The sequence below is a fragment of the Helianthus annuus genome, chromosome 10 (assembly GCF_002127325.2).
Source record: "Helianthus annuus cultivar XRQ/B chromosome 10, HanXRQr2.0-SUNRISE, whole genome shotgun sequence".
Taxonomy (NCBI): domain Eukaryota; kingdom Viridiplantae; phylum Streptophyta; class Magnoliopsida; order Asterales; family Asteraceae; genus Helianthus; species Helianthus annuus.
The window spans coordinates 95,748,765-95,768,033 of NC_035442.2; positions in this window are offsets into that span (position 1 = coordinate 95,748,765).

Here is a 19,269-nt window from a genome sequence, read left to right on the forward strand (position 1 = left end):
TTTGGGAGATGTTGTCGAGGGGTCAGTCATGTCACGTTATTCCTTCTTCTTGTATTTATGTTGGTTTTGGCTGCTCATTTGCTCCTTTTGTTCTTTTAAGCTCGTTTGCTCCTATAAATTCAAAAGGAAGAAAGCAACATGCTTTTTCCAACATTAGTACTAAAAAGGGGTTAGTTTTATGCCTCATTTGATGTAATTTATATGTTGCATTTTGCACACATCAAATACCCCCACACTTGAATCTATGCTTGTCCTCAAGCAAAACTCTTTAATATGTGGCTTACACACCCAAATGGAAGAGGTAGAGAAGAAGTTTTGGGCTTATCTTGAGTTTCGGGAATCTAAGATCTTTATTGAGTTTTATTTATATTTTATTTACAATACTATTCGTCATGATTTATTTAGAACATTTTATAAGAAAAATTATATATTTGGGCATAACATGCCTCTTTAAAATTCCATTTAAATACTAGTTCACATACCTCACGGGAGATCACACAACACTCGTCCGAAGATGTATTTTCGTGAAACACTCGAGACCGGCGTGTAACTTACTTCTACCATATGCTTGCCAAGCGATCAAACCTCCTCCTTTTTAACTATAAACCTTCGTAAATATCAAGAGGACTTGGGGAAGGGTTAGGCTTGGGCTAAAGGTAGGTGGTTTTTGGTTAGTGGTTAGTAAAAATATCGAAAAGCGTAAAAAGCGTTGGTCGTCGTAAAACTTTTTGTTTTTGTAGCTTTTATTCAAACTAAGCATATTCAAACAAGATTTCTTTGAGGAACTTGTTTGTTTATTGCAAGACTTTCATCATTTTTTTTCATGTCACAAGATAACTGAGCTTTTTACTAAAACAAAGGGGTTTGAAAAGAAAAAGGTTTTGGTGGGTAATGGGTGTTTATTTTGTGGGTTTTGAAATGAAAAGGTTTAGGCTCAAAGGGGTTAACTAGGGGGATTTTGGGCAGATGATAAAAAGATGAAAAATAATGGTTTTGAAAGGAAAAATGGGTTAGTCCTAATGCCTCCATCATTTACTTACTTGGGTTCAAGTTGGTAAGGATCGGGAATGTATCGTCTTGGCAAGTTCTAGAGTCGTAAGAACAAAGCGGCTATTCACACAAGAAACGAAAAATGAGCATTTAGTTTAAAGATATATGCATGTATGTCAATAAAGGCTCAAAACTCACTTGTTGTGGGAATGGATTTATAATGTGATCAAGTATATATAATCAAATTTTAAATAGCTTTGTCATGCCTTTTCATAACTTTCTTATTTGGTTCTTTTTATCATGACGCTATCGGTTGTAAATTTGTAAAAATATAACCTTTTTAGAACTTATTATTTCCGAATTAAGCCAAGACAAGTAAGAAAAAATGAAAAATTTTGAAAAAATTTGGGGTGATTAGCGGTTCCAATAGAGTTTTGTGTAAGGCAAGTTATTAGGACTTGCAAGATTAAAGGTTTTAGCATCCTCCCACACTTAAATTACACATTGTCCTCAATGTGTCAAAAAAATAAGTTTTTCGGTTGATTAAAATGTGTAAAAGTGGGTTAAAAACAAGATTTTATGTTACTGGGCAGCTAAACACGTGGTGTGATGGGCTGAGCACGACCCCGTGGTCAGACTACTAGCAACAGAAAGTTATAGAAGGTTGACCACGGGGTGTGCCCAGTGGATACGGCCCGTGGTCAGTTACCTGTTAGAAAATTTTTCTGTAGAACCCTGGGCATGGGGGCGTGTTGGGTGGCCACGGCTCCGTGCTGCACATGCTGTAACGCTGGAAATTTGTCGGGAGGCTCCTGTTTACGTGCATGGGGTCCCTTTTTTCAATGTCCCTTTGCCATCTCCAATCCTTCTTTGAGTGCATTTTATCCCTACTAAAAGAAAAAATCAAAAATAAAAGCTTAAAAGTCATACTAAGATTAAAACTACTTAACTAATGGATAGTCCATGGAATGCCTCCATGGTGCGCCACGTTTATAATGGTCCTTGGCTAGACCCATTTTATCAGGTGGTTTTGGCTCATCTTCAATTAGGGGGTCGCCATTGCTTATTGGATATTTCGTATCGGGATTGACGTACCTTTTGTCGGCCCCTAATTGAATGGGTAGGTTGTTTTGCTTCCGATTGATCAATGCTTGATGGGTTCTTACAAAAGGGTGTCCCAACACAAGTGGAGCGTCATCAAGAATGACGAAGTCGGTTGGGACTACCGTTTGATTTGTTTGCACTAACACATCCTCAACTACTCCCATTGATTTTAATATTTTTTTATTAGAAAGAAAAATGGGGGAGAAAAATCACTAATACTTATTTTTTCGAAAACGTAGTTTGGCATTATATTAACACAAAGATCTTTATCAATTTTAATATTACTAATAAAGGTGTTTTGAAAGAAACATGGAACCGGTGTAATGTTAATTTCAAATGGATCATCTTTTATTAGCGTAGTTTGATCGTTTGTTAATTTAACGCTTACCATTTTGTCAATTTTAGTGTTAGTTTTTAACTCTTTTAAAAACTTAGCATGGGTAGGTACCAAACAATGGTTTTCGAAAGAAGGTGTTTAGAGATTAATTTCTTGAACAATTAACTCTTTTTGAAAATTATCATTTTCAAACTTACCTTTTTCATCGTTTGGTTCATGCGTCGGTTTTTCACTTGTTTTTCTATTTTTACCTCGTCTATTATTACCTCTTTAGTACAAATTGCCTCTTACCTCTTGCGGGATTCTTTTATATAGCGTTCGATATCTTTCAGGTGTTGTACTATTCTCTCGGCTTCGGGGAGGATAGTTGGTGGTTCGTGAAATTGAACGGGATAAGTGTCCCAAAAGATTGAGTACGGAAGTTCAAACCTTGGTTCCTCATAATACTCATATGAGGTGGAAGGTTCATACCATTGTTCCTTATAGTATGTATTCGAGGGAGACGATTCATACCTTGGTTCCTTATAGTATGTATATGAGGTGGATGGCTCGTACCTTGCTTCCTCATAGTATGTATCTGAGGTGGATGGCTCGAAAAGGTCACAATATTGTACCGAGTGAGGATTACCGCAAATGGTACAATATTCTTCTTCGTAATCATCCTCTTCTTAGTAGTAAGTGTACCTCCTGAGTATTGATCCATGAGAATCACTCAGCAGATCATAAAGTCTCAGGACCAGAAAACAAAATTAAAAAGCTGAAACAAAGGCTCACCATGGCCTCGTGGTCAGATCCTGTATCAGGGCGTTTAAAAAAATGTTATTGGTTATGTGCAGCACAGCACGACCCCGTGTTCAGACTACTGTTATGCAAAATTCCTAAAAATGAAAAAAATGTATGCGCAGTTTTGAAAAGGTTTTGAAAAATGATTAAGCCGTCGATTTTAAGCTTTCTTAAAATCCTTGTGTCCCCGGCAACGGCGCAAAAACTTGCTGGGCACGGCCCCGTGGTCACTCCTTTCTCTTCCTTCATTAATTGCAGTTGTCAGTAGAGGGCCCCACACGCCCCCGTGGCCTCTGGACACGGCTCCGTGGTCAACTCTTCGCTGTACTATCAAGATTCTGCGTATCTTAACGTTGACCACGCCCCGTGGTGAGCTGGGCACGGCCCCGTGGTGGGCGTAGAAGCTTCTACAGGCTTTGTCGTCTTGTGTCAAGTCTGACCACGCCCCGTGCTGAGCTGGCCACACCCTATGGTGAGCTGGGCACGCCCCGTGGTGAGCTGGGCATGCCCCGTGGTCAGCTTCTGTCTTCTTGTTTTTGCTTTGGGAGATGTTGTCGAGGGGTCAGACATGTCACGTTATTCCTTCTTCTTCTATTTATGTTGGTTTTGGCTGCTCATTTGCTCCTTTTGTTCTTTTAAGCTCGTTTGGTCCTGTAAATTCAAAAAGAAGAAAGAAACGTGCTTTTTCCAACATTAGTATTAAAAAAGGGTTAGTTTTATGCCTCATTTGATGTAATTTATATGTTGCATTTTGCACACATCACCGTGCCTACTCTCACACGGGACCATGTGTGCATATGATCTAACACCAATCATTAAATGAAGACAGAGAAAGAAGGACACGGGGTCGTGCCCCATGGGCACGGGGCCGTGTGAAGAGACTGATTTTAGGTATAAATAGAGGGGCTTGGTTCACATCCCTTGGCAAGCCACTATTGTCTCGCTTACCACCATTCCTCCAACACAACCATCCACCACATTCCTCCATTATCTAACTTTAGAGTGTGTGTGTGGTAGTCTTGTGATCCAAGATTGATCGTAAGAGTTCTCATCAATCAAAGGCCATGTTTGGCTAATCTCTTACATCACTTGGTGAAGATAAATCTTTATTGTATTACTTTTAATTTCCAAGCTTTGGCTACTTTTTATTTGGGTTTGTATTATTGACTTTAATATCTAGTTTTTTATATTGAAAGTGAACTTTACTCTATCATTTCTTTATGTTTTGTTGATTCACTCTCTTTACGGTCTATATAAAGCACATTAACTGCCTGGAAGGGGGTTAGAAGAGTGGTTTAGGTAAAGTTCTTGCCTTGTTAGTATACAAGTTTTAGAGTACTAGCATATAAGTATAAGAGTTTGAACAATCCACATGACAAAAATAATTAACTAGATTAATGTAAACATGGCATGCAATTTAACAAGTCAACCCTCTGATTACCGCAAGAATAAAAGATTTAACATGACCTCAATAACACGGGCGGTACGTTACTCCTATAGCTCTATAGGGGAGGCTCGTACGAAGTTAATGAAAAGTAAATAACATAAGAATGTTCCAAGAATACAAATCAAGTATCACGTATTTAAGCATGTACGATTGGATTGTTTGTGTTTGCATAAAGTATGTGATTGCATGTGTTTATTATTAATACATGTATTGCAACCAAAAGTATAAAAGTAAAAAGGGGTCATGTATACTCACTGAGTGGTCGTGAGCACTATCGTGCGAGTCATGAGCATGGTCATGTGCGTCATGAATCTTCACTGAGTGGTCATGAGCACTATCGTGCTAGTTATGAGCATGGTCGTGTGGGTCATGAGCATGACTGTGTGAGTCGTGAGCATGGTCATGCTTCCCAGTGGAATTTTCTCAAATTTGCAGTTTGACTTCCAGAGTTTGATACTCCCATTATTTTATGCTAGAAACTCATAATTAAGCATGTTTTTAGGTATTCCGGGTGTATTAAAGTAATGTATGAGTATAATGCACGTATACTTGATAATTTCAAGTATTTCAAGTGTCGGTTTTTACGTATAAACATGTATTTAAACAATCGATTGAACGAATAACTAGTATGTATAAAATGTGAATTTTGTTATGATTAAGGTCTCAAATTACGAAACTGAAAGTGGAGTATGAATATGATACTAATACAAGCTTCCAAAAATAGAAACTCAGTAATATTTCTAAATAAGGAAAGTTCCAAAAAGCAAAGCGTTACACCCACGAACCATTTCACTGGGATGATGGAGCTCTAATGCGTGTTGTGGTTTGTGTGATCGGTTTGAATCTCTAGACGGTGCCACATTGGCACCGCTAACGAATTCCCATCGCTTCACGGTACTAATTTTCCCACCCTTCTTGTTCGTCATGTGTGTGTCTACTTCAATTAAAAACTTCGGATTATGTCACACCCCGCCCAAGGCAGAAATGCGAGGTGCGACCACAGAAGGTTTTCAAGCATCTGATTAGCAAACGTCTACATGATTAAAAATAAACCAACGATACCAAATATATTATTTAAAAAGTTTACATAACCATACATTTGAGTTAGCATGCACTGCTCAAAAGACATCACAAAAAAATAGACCAAATTATAATTTATAAAACAAGGCTTTGACCACTATATCCCGCACGAAGGCGGGAAATAAAGGCAAACCCTCAAAAGTGGTATCATCATATGCATCATATTCTTGACCTTCACACCATGAGACGCTGCTTACTTCCCTGATATACATGTTTAGAAATGTCAACATATTGTTGCTGAGTTCACAGGTTTTAGTAACACAAATGAATCTTTAAAACATTTGATAACACTGGTATGCATAGTTTTAATGAAATCTGATCATATTAATGTTTAGCTTGAACACTAACGTATGCGCTCACATAAGCTCGTCACCAAATCTACCGATAGATCTATCCACTTGTTCCGCGGTCAATAAAGATTAATGGTTTCTAAACTGGACTTAAACTGGATTACCACAAGGGCTATCCGAGCTCAATGGGGTACCACAAAGGCTTCTCGAGCTCAATGAACTGGGATAATCCTTATGTGTACATAATAGATCTAATAATTTCATTCACTAACTATCATACCAAGTGAGAAAATATGTATCTCCCCCTAGTATTTAAAGTAAAAACTTTTAAAAGAGTGGTCGTGAAACTCACAATTTGTGTTCAGTGCAATGCTATAAATACTCAATGATATAGATAACTTTCAACCTACAAGTGTCCTAATTTCATATAAGACACTAAGGTCTAAATATATTTTTCCTCTACAAGTCTTTCACCATTTTGTTAAGACTTAATGTATTTTTCATTTCGAAAACGTTTGTATGTACGACATGTTGGTGGGTGATTATCCGAACGACCATACATGTATATTACCACACATGTACATAACACTTGAAATGTTCCCGGGATCTAGTCCCTTGTATAAAACCCGTGTTGGCGCATGATTGATCCGGTTAAGAATAATATATTTTTATGTAAAAATATATTATTTTTATCTCGTGAAGCATCGTTCCACAAAATCGGTAAGTCGATCACGACCAAAAATATATTTATCTTTTAATCATCATAAATATATTTTACATGTTCGATAGGTTGCCAAAAATAATATGTTTAATATTATTCACGTTTATTTGGTGAAAACCCTTTCATTGTCACGAACGTTTATTATCTTTCGCGTGTACGTATACATATGTATACACCTTTTCAATTAATGAGCATGTATCACATAATATATAGGGAAAGGTTTAAATGAAAACCATTAGTTAACACGAAAACTCAAAAACTAACTAAAAAACCTAAAAAACTTAACAATTTTTTTCTACCGATTTTCGCTATTTTATGTATATAAAAAAACTAGAGATTTTTAATAAAAAATTGTAAAAAAAAAAAATTTTGGTGTGTTTTTTAGGTTTTTTTAGTTAGTTTTCGAGTTTTCGCATTAAAAGTGGTTTTCATTTGAACCATCCCCTATACACACACACGCGCGCGTGCACACACACACACACACACACATATATATAGGGTAAGGTTCATGCGAGAACCACCCTTATTGCGAGAACCGCGAGAACCAATGTGAACACAAAATAAAATCTAAAAAAAAAATAAAAAAAGCACTCAAAAAAATTATTTTTTTTAAATAGTTTTTTAACAAAAATCGCTATATTTAGTCACCAAAAAAAAAAAAAACCTTTTTTTTTGAGTAACAGTTATCCATGCATATGTGCATATGTATCATTACTTCGACAAATTCCGTAATACGTTATCAGTAATAGACAATTGCACTTTAATTTATAATACCATCTGTAATACACTACTTTTTACATTACCAATATTCAAAATGCACATGTGCATCATTAGGTATAACCATGATATAACATTTTTTGTTACAAAAAGTTTGTGATTTTGAATAGAGAAGTAGGCCCGTATACATGTTTTTTGGTTAGTTATATCTAGTGGTTGATGGTTTGGCTATAGTTGTTACCTTATGATTTAATATGATGATTGGATGGTATAAATGATGTTGATATACATGTAATAAAGCGAAAATATTGCAATAGTATTGTATTATAGATGGTAGGAGGCAATGACATTGTATTATGGATGGTAGGAGGTAATGACATTGTATTATGGATGGTAGGAGGTAATGGTAGTGTATTATGGATGGTATGATATATGAAAGGGAAAATGTATTCAAAGTAGTGTACCAAAACATCTTATTTCATGTTGATACATATAGATGCACATGTGCATTTCTAATGTTGGAAATGTAGAAAGTAGTGTATTACATATGGTAGTGTAAATGAAAGTGCAATTGTCTAATATTTGTAATGAGTTACGAAATTTGTCAAAGAAATGATACATATGCACATGTGCATGGTTGTCTATTATGGATGGAATGATAGATGAAAGAGAAAGTGTATTCAAAGTAGTGTACCAAAACACCTTATTTCATGCTAATACATGTAGATGCACATGTTCATTTCTAATATTGCTAACGTAAAAAGTAGTGTATTACACGTGGTAGTGTAAATATCTGTAATGAATTACGGAATTTGCAAAAGAAATGATACATATGCACATGTGCATGGATAACTGTTACTCGATTTTTTTTTATTTTTTTATTAATAAAATATAGCGATGTTTCCAAAAAAATAGTAAAAAAATTAAAAAAAAATCTTTGAGTGTTTTTTAGATTTTATTTAGGAATTACTGTTTGTATTCACACTGGCTCTCGCGGTTCTCGCAATAAAGGGTGGTTCATAACGGATCTTTGTCCTATATATATATATACATATATATATATATATACTACATACTCGTCCATATCCGCTAAGCATGTTAAGATATATAATCACCCATATATATTCCTTAACGTTTTATACTTAACAAATTACGGATTTTTCCAGAAAATATATTCTGAAAATATATTTTTTCAAAGAATTGATATATATATATATAAATATATATTACATCCTCTTGAAAATATATATACTTTTACAACAACTAGAAAATGTATGTATATTTGTATATAGAAAAGTGTATCATACATTTTGTCTTAACGTACGATGTGTTGCAATGACAAATTCGCATGTTATAACAAAGGTCGCATGTTGTAACAATTTGAAGATCGCATGTTCAAAAAAAAAAAAAAAAAACAAATCGCATGTTTATAAAAAAAACAATTTCACATGTTAATAAAAAATCGCATGTTGGTTCAAAAAACCAAACACGCATGTTATAAACTTTTTTTTCGCATGTTGATACTGAATTTCGTACGCTTCGTACGTTAAGTCATTTTGTACTATAAACGGTCTCTCTCTCTCTCTCTCTCTCTCTCTCTATATATATATATATATATATATATATATATATATAAAACGAAAACTCACTTGAGTTGAGAAAACTCAAGAAAACCGTATGTAACATTTTTATTTTTTTCTAAAAAAAACAGGGAATGTAATATAAATGTTCTTGAACATTTTTATAAAAAATGTAAAAAGCGCCTACTTGTTTTCTTTAAAAAAAATGTTCAATAATTGTATGTTACATTTTTTTGGACATATATATTATGTAACATGAATTTTTTAACATTTTTTTAAAAAATAAACTACTCGGAGCTTTTTTGTTTTTCTTTTGTAAAAATGTTCAAACATATGTATGTTACATTTACTTTTTTTAGAAAAAAATAAAAATGTTACATGGTTTTTTACAAAGGTTTTTTGAGTTTTCTCAACTCAAGTGGGTTTTATAATCGACTCGAAAATATATATTCTTGCAACGACTTGGAAATATATATATTTTTACAATAACTTGAAAATATACATTTTTACAATCAACTCAAACATATTTATTTTCTATTGAAATATATACATGTGAAAACAGTGCAATGATGTGTAGCTGTAAGGTGCCTAATTGGGGCCTTACATCAAATCCTATGGCCCGATATGAGTTTATACAGTTTGAAACTTTTGAAGCTGTAAACCAAACCGTTCATTTGGGTCTGAAATTTTTGTAACCTACCGACCAAAATTTAACAAAAAAAAATAATAAAACAACCATGCAACCAAACCAATGCCTAACTGAACGGTGTTCACAGTTTTGGACAAAACTGTGAGCACCCCTAGTTATATCTAACTTGTTTACAAATGAGTTGTGTTCTAGTTTACCCGTTTAGTTAATTAGGAGACACATTTGATTCATCAGGTCAACTAGAACAAAACTCGTTTATTAAACGGGCTAAATATAACAACGTGAAACCTTAAGTTAATGTGTTCAATGTGTTTGATTAGACATATCGACCCATTAACATTTTATGAGCCGTTCAACCCATATTTACAAGCCACCAGCTTGATTAACATGTTTACAACTTCATTATTGCATACCTGTTTTGACACATTTAGATAAATGAGTTAAATAAGTTTTGCTTGGGTTACACAATTTTAAGTTTGTGTTGGTTAGAGTTAGTGTTTCTAACACGAATAAAAAAATATATATGGGTCGCCTTCGGGTTAAGAAATTCATGTAAAACTCGCAACGCAATACAATTATTGAAAATGTGCTACTACAAGGGATTGATCGACATACAATTAGCTTAATTAACGACGAATATAGAAAATGATAATAATATAGGGAGATGATCAAATAGCGAGTTTGGTTTAGGTAGAAAGTGTAGGAATCAATAAATAAAGGACATGTGGCAAATAATAAAACATAGGTATGGACATTTTAGTCAATCTTATCTCATCTTCTCCCTTGCTCTTCCATGCATCTTCAAAATCTACCATTTTCAAAATCCATCGTCTTCAACCTTTTCTTCAGTTTCTCTCTCTATAATCACTACATCATATTGCGATTTTCCTCTTCAATCAATGATTCAACACACTTAATCAACGTGTTCTTCAACTTTTTTTTAAGAAACCCAGTTTAATTTTATACAATTTCTCAATTTTTTTCTTGTGACTTTGAACAGAATCACTCGAATCGTTCGTTGATAAGTGTTTCTAACATTTAAATTTCGTCAATCGTTAAAGAAATCAACTTTGTTCTGTGTAAGAAATCTTTTGTCAATCATTGCGTTCTAAGAATTGGGTTTTTAAATTGCGTTTAAAAAACACAGTTTTGTGTTTTTTGTCCCTCGCGTTTTATTAAAAAAAAACACATTTTTTTTAATTTTAGTCCATTGCGTATTAGAAAAATAAACTTTTTTTTTTTGTGTTTTTAGACTATTACGTTAAAAAAAACACATTTTTTATATTTTTAGTCCATTAGGTTTTAGATTTAGAATTTTTTTATGTTTTTAGTCCATTACGTTTTAGAAACACATTTTTATGTTTTTAGTCCATTGTGTTTTAGAAAAACACATTTAATTTTGTGTTTTTAATCCATTGTCTTTAAAAAAACATTTTGTTTTGTCAATTGCGTTTTAGAAAAACACATTTTTTTAATCCATTGTATTTTAGAAAAAAAAATTGTGTGTTTTTAGTCTATTGCGTTTTAGAAAAAAAATACATTTTTTGTGGTTTTAGTGTATTGCGTTTTAGAAAAAAAACACATTTTTTTTGTTGTTAGTCAATTGCGTTTTCCGCATATGAGTTTTCAATTTTTTTTTCAAAAGTATAGCAATACTGTACTCGTTTTAAAGATAAAGAGTAAATCGCCAAAATCGTCCTTGAGGTTTGGGTATGTTTGTCATTTTTATCCAAAACAAATTTTTTGTACCATATAGTCCTTCACTTTTGGGATTTTTTGTCATTTTCATCTAAATTTCTGACTTTTTTTGCCAAAGTCGTCCATGAGATTTGTGATTTTTTGCCATTTTAATCCAGATGTTTGATAGAATAAATAAAGCAAATTAGATGTCTGGATAAAAATGAAAAAAAAAATCCCAAAAGTAAAGGATTATAATGTACAAAGAAGTTGTTTTGGATGAAAATGACAAACATGCCTAAACCTCAGGGGACGATTTTGGCAATTTACTCAAAGATAAAAAAAACGTTCATTTTTATGGTGCAATTCTTATAAAAAAATAATATCATATGAAAAAGTTATTAACATTTAAAAAACAGAAGGAACTGAATGAGTGAGAAACTATTTTCTTGGATGTACTAGAATACTCTTAATAAAAACTCACAGTTCTCTAATTCAAATTAGTTTAACTCATTTAATTTAAGCTTTAATTACCTGATGGATGATAAGATTATTTTTTCCTTAACCTTTCAACGTAAAACAAACTTTATATTATATCTTCACCTTAATAATATATTGAGTGAATTGCAAATTTTATCCTTTATCTTTATACCCCTTTTCAAGCGGTGTCCTTTATGTCTAAAATTGACGAGTTTTATACTTTATGTTCTAAAATCCTGTACCTTTTGTCCTTTAGGCCTAACCTAGTTACATTTTTCAGTTAAATCAGATCATGTGCATGATACATGAGGGTGTTTTCGTCATTTCACATTTACAAAGACAAAATTGTGCACATAACTTATATACACAAGTATTTAAAAAAATACTTTAAAAAATCTATACTATACATAAAATACACATGTATTTCACTCTAAGAGCATTCACATCCAATCCATCAAATTATACATACATTCCACTAAAAAACAACTCCTATATCAGTATATTTCCACTAAAAACAAATACTTTTTCTCTCTCCTTTCAATTAAATAATATTATCATTACCTTTTTCTCTCACTTCCACTCACAACCACTTTCAAAATATAACGGGTGAACAGTGTCCCCCCAAATATACAGATGAACAGTAACATTTTCTCTCTCCTCTACTCACAACCACTTTTTATACCCTTTATAATATAAAAACCCCTCCTCACATAATTTGATGATTAGGATGTAAATGCTCTAAGAAACCCTCTTTCTCTCTCATTTCTCTCTGCACTCTTTCACTTACCACTACCTCCATCCACACCTACCTACACCACCACAATCCACCCCACCACCCCTAACACCTCGCACCACCATCCACCGCTGTCATCCACCTCTACTTCTCTCTCTATCTACCTTTTCTCCACCCCCACCACCACTCCCACCAGCCAGCACCGCTTCCACCAACCACCACTGCCACAACCAACGACCCCATCTACCACAAATCTCCACCACTGTCAACACCATCGCCACCATAAGCAACCACGGTCGTTCACCCTCTGACTGACCAGACTCCTAAACATATCTAAGCGACTGGACTCCTAAACAGATCTGAATGACCGAACTCCTAAACATATCGATCAGACGGCACGTTTTTTTCGCTTTAAGAAACCGACTCAACCACCGGTTTCCTCCTCCTTAAATAATCTTTGTCGGACTCAAACCCTAGATCTCTATTATAAAATATCGATGTTGGTGCTCCTGATTCGCGATATTAAAGAGGCGTTTCCGGTGATTTGTTTTGATACCTGCGTACGTTAATGGAGGAATTAGAATCTGCTTTCATTATTTGAACTGTTTTACCCAAGATATGGATGCTTTTAATTTTTTGTTCATTTTCTAGAAAGTAATGGATTGGTGTATGTTCATTTTGTGGATCTTGGTGATTGGTATATGTTAGATTTCAATTTATGGAACATCGGCGGTTGTTCTCAGTGTGGTGGTGATGATGGTAGAGAGAGAGTTTCCTTGTTTAGAGAGAGAAAGAGATTTGGTTGATAGTATTTTATTTTTTGAGTAAATTACAAGTTTTGTCGTTTATGTTTACATCAAATTACAGGCGCTTTCCTTTAGCACAAAAGTTGACGAGTTTTGTACTTTATGTTTCAAAATCTTACACGGTTTGTCCTTTAAGCCTAACTCAGTCAAGTTTTTTGGTTAAGTATGGTCATGTGCATTGCACATGATGGCATATTTGTCATTTCACCTTCCTAGGGTTATTTTGTAAACAGTTTTTATTAAGGGACTGTATATAAAAAAAACTGAAAAATAAAAAAAGAAAGTTAAACTCTCTCTCTCTCTCTCTTCTGTAATCTTAACCCACCACAACAAACCAATCTCTGTCAACCCACCACCACCCCACAACCTTCACCGCCGCCACCAACCCCACCTCAGCCTTCATCGCCACCCACCCCGCATCAGTGAATAAAGAAGAATTTATAGAACACCCAAGCATATGCCAAATGCGTATGAAGGACACGAAGATCAAACAAAAGAAGTAGAACCGTGTGAAGGTCAAATACCTCACCACAACAACAAAAACAAAAACATCCAATCGTTAACCACCGCATCTTTAATCCCAATCGACCCACCTCTACCATTCAACCAGTTACGATACTCGTCCCAATCCCACTCCACCGTTACTATACTCATCAGACCCACCGGCACACACTTTTTCACATCTCCGCCGTAACCTACCGGCGATTCGGGTCGGGTTTCCGGCTACCTATCCATATCTATCACCTTCTTCGGTTTCTCTTCAGCTTTAACTTCAGGTTTTTCCTCCGGCGTGACATCAGCAGGAGCGACAACCGGCTAAGTAACCTCCGTCGGCACAATAGGCTCTTCAGTCGCCATTAACGAAGCTTGAAACGATGATATATGAAAAGAATTTAGATCTACAAATGCTGATCGAGATGCGATTGATTGTTGTTGTTATTGGATTTAGTATTGTCTTGTTCCAAATCAAAGTGCTGAGATGACCCGTGATACGTGTTTGTTTGGTTTGGTCTGAAGTTGAATTTGTGGATTTGAATTTTTAGGGCTTGGATCAAGAGATGATGGATTGCAGAAACTGAAATTAAAAAGGGAAATTGGTTTTGTAAGAGAGAGAGACAGAGATAGTTAGTGCTGTTGTTCTTTGTTGGAGAAGATAAGTTAGAGAGTAAAGGAATCAGAGGGATTAGGTTGTGGTGGTGAGTTGAGATTTACAGAGAATGAAAGAGAGAGAGAGAGAGAGAGTTTAGAATTTAGTTTTGTAGATAGAGTCCCTCAATAATAAATGTTTACAAAATAACCCCTAGAAATGTGAAATGACAAGTATACCCTCATGTGCAATGCACATGACCATACTTAACCAAAAAATCTGACTGAGTTAGGCTCAAAGGACAAACCGTGCAAGATTTTAAAACATAAAGTACAAAACTCATCAACTTTTGCGCTAAAGGACAGCGCCTGCAATTTGATGTAAACATAAAGGACAAAACTTGTAATTTACTCTTATTTTTTAAGATGTGTTTTTAAATAATAGGGTAAAAAGACAATTATAACCTTATGTGTCTTGCACATGATCTGGTTTAACATAAAAATGTAACTGGGTTAGGGCCAAAGGACACCCTGAAAATTTTTGAAACAATAAGTACAAAACTTGTCAATTTTTAAGATAAAGGACACTGTCTGCAATTTCGTATATAGATAAAGGACAAAACTTGTAATTCACTCGTAGGGAAAAGATCAAATAGGAAGTTTATTTTGGCTAGGAAGTGTAGGAAGCAATTGGATTAGGACATGTGGCAACATTTAAAATAAAGAAAAATGGTTTAGTCAATCCAACCCTTTCTTCTTCCTTTTCAAACCCCAGTAACTTCAAAACCCACCATTTTCAAAACCCACCATCTTCAACCATTTCTTCACTTTCTATCTCAATAATCACTACATTATAGTGCAATTTTCATCATCAATCAATGATTCAAACACCCGATCAACGTGTTCTTCAGCTTTTTTGAAGAAAACCCAGTTTAATTTCATAAAAAATCTCGTTTTTTCCGGTGATTTTGGAGATAATCACTCGATTCGTTCGATTTGAGTGCTGATAAGTGTTTCAATCATTCAAAATTCGTCAATTGTTGAAGAAATCACTTCGATCCATGTAAGAGATTCTTTAATTTCATTTTTACGATCTGGGTTTTTGATTTAGTCATTGCGTTTTACGATCATGGCGGGGGTCCGGGGGCAGCACCCCTGGTAGCGGGGTCCAAGGGGCAGAGCCCCTGGCTGGGGTTGAGCTGTAAAAACCCTAAACCCTAATGAAAATGCATCAGAAAAATTAATTTTCCAGAAATAGGCTCATTTCGAATACAATAATTCGTAGACAATTCAGACAGTTCACAGTCACAGACAGTTCCCAGACAGTTTTATGTGTCCATTGCGTTTTAGAAATAAGAGAGTTTTATGTGGTTTCTGGCTATTACGTTTTAGAAAAAACACATTTTAAAGTGTTTTTAGTCACTGCGTTATAGGTAAAACACATTTTTGAAGTGTTTTTAGTCATTGCGTTTTAGGTAAAACACATTTTTTAGGTGTTTTCAGTCCATTGCGTTTTAGAATGAGTCATTTTTAAGTGTTTTCTGGCCATTGCGTTTTACAAATAAGACATTTCTTTATGTTTTTGGTGCATTGCGTTTTAGGTAAAACACCTTTTTATGTGTTTTTGGTGCATTACGTTTTAGGTAAAACACATTTTTATGTGTTTTCTGGTCTTTGCGTTTTACAAATAAGACATTTCTTTGTGTTTTTGGTGCAATGCGTTTTAGGTAAAACACCTTTTTATGTGTTTTTGGTGCATTGCGTTTTAGGTAAAACACATTTTTATGTGTTTTTAGTCCATTGCGTTTTAGAAAGTACATTTCTTTTGAGTTTTAGGCTATTGCGTTTTAGAAATAACACATTTTTTTGTGTTTTCTGGCCATTGCGTTTTACAAATAAGTCATTTCTTTGTGTTTTTGGTGCATTGCGTTTTAGAAAAATGTCATTTTTCAGGTTTTTTTTTCATTGCGTTTTACGTAACTGGTGGTTTTTCTATTGCGTTTTACGCATCTAGGTTTTAATTTTTTTTTAAAAAAATATAGCAATAGTATACTCGTTTTAAAGATAAAAAAACGCTCGTTTTTTTGGTGCAATTTTTACAAAAAAATAATGTCGTATGAAAGAGTTATTAACGTTTTAAAAATGGGGGGAATTGGAGGAGAGAGAAACTATTGGTTTGGATTGACTAGAATGCCCTTGAACAAACTCACGCGCCTCTTTTTTTCCTTTCAATTTTCCCTGATTTAATCTTAGCCCTTGATTAACTTAATGGATGGTTAAGATCACTTCCTAGCCTTCCTGACCAAATAAATTTTCTATTGTATCTCCACCCTTCATTCATAATATATTACGCCTTTTTTGTATATTCTTTGAAAAAACAAAATACTTTAAAAAGTAGGATAACATGACTATTCACAATCAAAAGTCTTTTTTCTTTCGAAAAAAAAAAACAAAATATCTAAAAAGTAAGATAATATAACTATTCACAATAATCTAAAAAGTAAGAGAGTATGATCATTACACTAAAAAATATCTTTTTTTTTTACTTTTCAATTAAATAATATTTTTTATATTTTTATTAGTTTTTTTCTCTTTTATTCACTCCCAATCACTTAAAAAAATATTATAAAATTATAGAAATAAACAATATCTTCTTCAAATTTACAAATAGTAAAATTTTCTCTTTCCTTCTCTCACAACAATCTACAATCACTCTCACAAATATCACACTCCTTAAATATGGAAGATCCATTGTGAATGCTCTAAAAGTAACCAAATATAATGAGCTCCTCACATCACAAATGCAACTTCTTACATCTTACACCCGCAAATGTAATCTTTGTGCATATATTGACCTTTAATTTATACTAGTTTTTCATATCGTGCGTTACGACGAAACCGAGCAAATGATAATGTAAAACAAACGTGATTTGAAAATAAAACATATTGTTTAGAAAGTCAAACCATTAGAACGATTTAGTTTATCATCGTACTGCTTTATGATACCAAATAAATACTTTATTTTGAGTATAACCTCGTTTTAACAAAACTTACAACGGAGTGTCAGGGAAATAAATCAAGCACAACTACGTACTTAAGTTTTTCGAAAAAAGTTATAAACGTAACTTATTAAAGAAGTATCAAATTAATCGATAAATTAACTTATGTTAAAAAAATAAAAAAAAAACAATTATTAAAAAAGGTAAAGGAAATAGATGTTTAAAAAAAGAAAAATATGTTATTAAAAGTAAATATAATTATAAACTATTATAATATATTAATTAATAAAATAAGAAAAAAACTATATATTATTATAAAAATAAAGTTACTATTCATCGTCCCTCGAAATCAATATATATATATATATATATATATATATATATATATAATTGACTTAATAGAATCAGTTTTTTAACGACCAACAGAATCAATTCTGAGCATTTTCGAGGCACTGATTGAACCAAACGGAGTACTTCGATAGTAACCTGAGTCCACCACTAATTCCGGGAAAACCCAGTAACTCACCCGCCCGTAGACACGCCGGTGAAATTACTGGTAAAATCCGTTTGGCTCAAGGATCGAAACTAGGTTTCCCTAGGTCTCCTATCATTGTTCAGCATTGCTTCACTCTGCACTAAATGAAGATCAAACCTGTATCTCCCAAAAGAAATGCATGTCTCCCACCACTTGATCTATAAATCATTGACACTAAATAGAATCACTTAATTTGTAAATTTATCACCAAAAGTGTATTTTAACGAATCATTAATGTGGTGTGGGCAAATCTAATGGAATAAGGCTATGGAGAGTGGGGTGTTTTATGGGGCAAGGGATGCCAGGCAACGCTGGCTAACCCACACCGTGTCAGCGTTGGCAACGGTATTGCCCCGCTAGTCTGGCTTTGAAGCCCGGCTTTGGGTCGGGGGGGGGGGGGGGAAGCTGCCTAGAAAACCCGAACCCTAGCCCTTTTTTATAAATACTACCCTTTTTTATAATTTTTTTTACAACTTCTCTACATCTCTACTTTTTCTATCTCTATATTTTTATAAATTTAACCCACATCCTCTTCAATGCATCCTTTTAACCGCCGGTACGACCTAAACAACCCCTTTGGATACCAAGAAAACCCGAACCCTAGCCCGCCACAAAACCGTTAACCAACAAACCACGGCCATCCTAAAGGTTTAGTCTACTCACCCTGTCCCTAACTTTGCATACGACGAATCATCTATTCCCGTCGTTAACCTTTCCCAACCCGATTCCGTACCCGAAACACAACCGCAAGATGTTAGTGGTTCGTCACCCAAACCGGCCAAAAAAGGAAGTCACAAGAAAAAAAAACGGATGAAGAGAAAGCACTAGCGGCCGTTAAACAAACACAAATAAAGTGGACGCCTCAAGAAGAGACTGTGTTGGCAAGATGTTATATCGACGAATCGCAAGATCCGATTAAAGGTATTTTTTTATATATAAATATTATTTTTTCAGTTTTAATATAATTTATTTTTATAATGCATAATTTTTTTGGAACAGGGAATTCACAACACTCCAAAGATTCTTGGGATTGTATTAAGAAATCTGTTCATACACAAATGAAAAGCGAGGAGGTGTATCGTGAAAATGACAGCTCTCGTCCAAGTGGGGTGACATAAATAGACAAGTCACCTCGTTCAACGTTTTTTTTCCATAAGGCGAAGAACTCGCCAAGGAGCGGTGAAACGGAGGCGGACTTTATCAAGAATGCCATTATAGCATACGGAGACAACAAGAAGCACGAGTTCAAGTACAT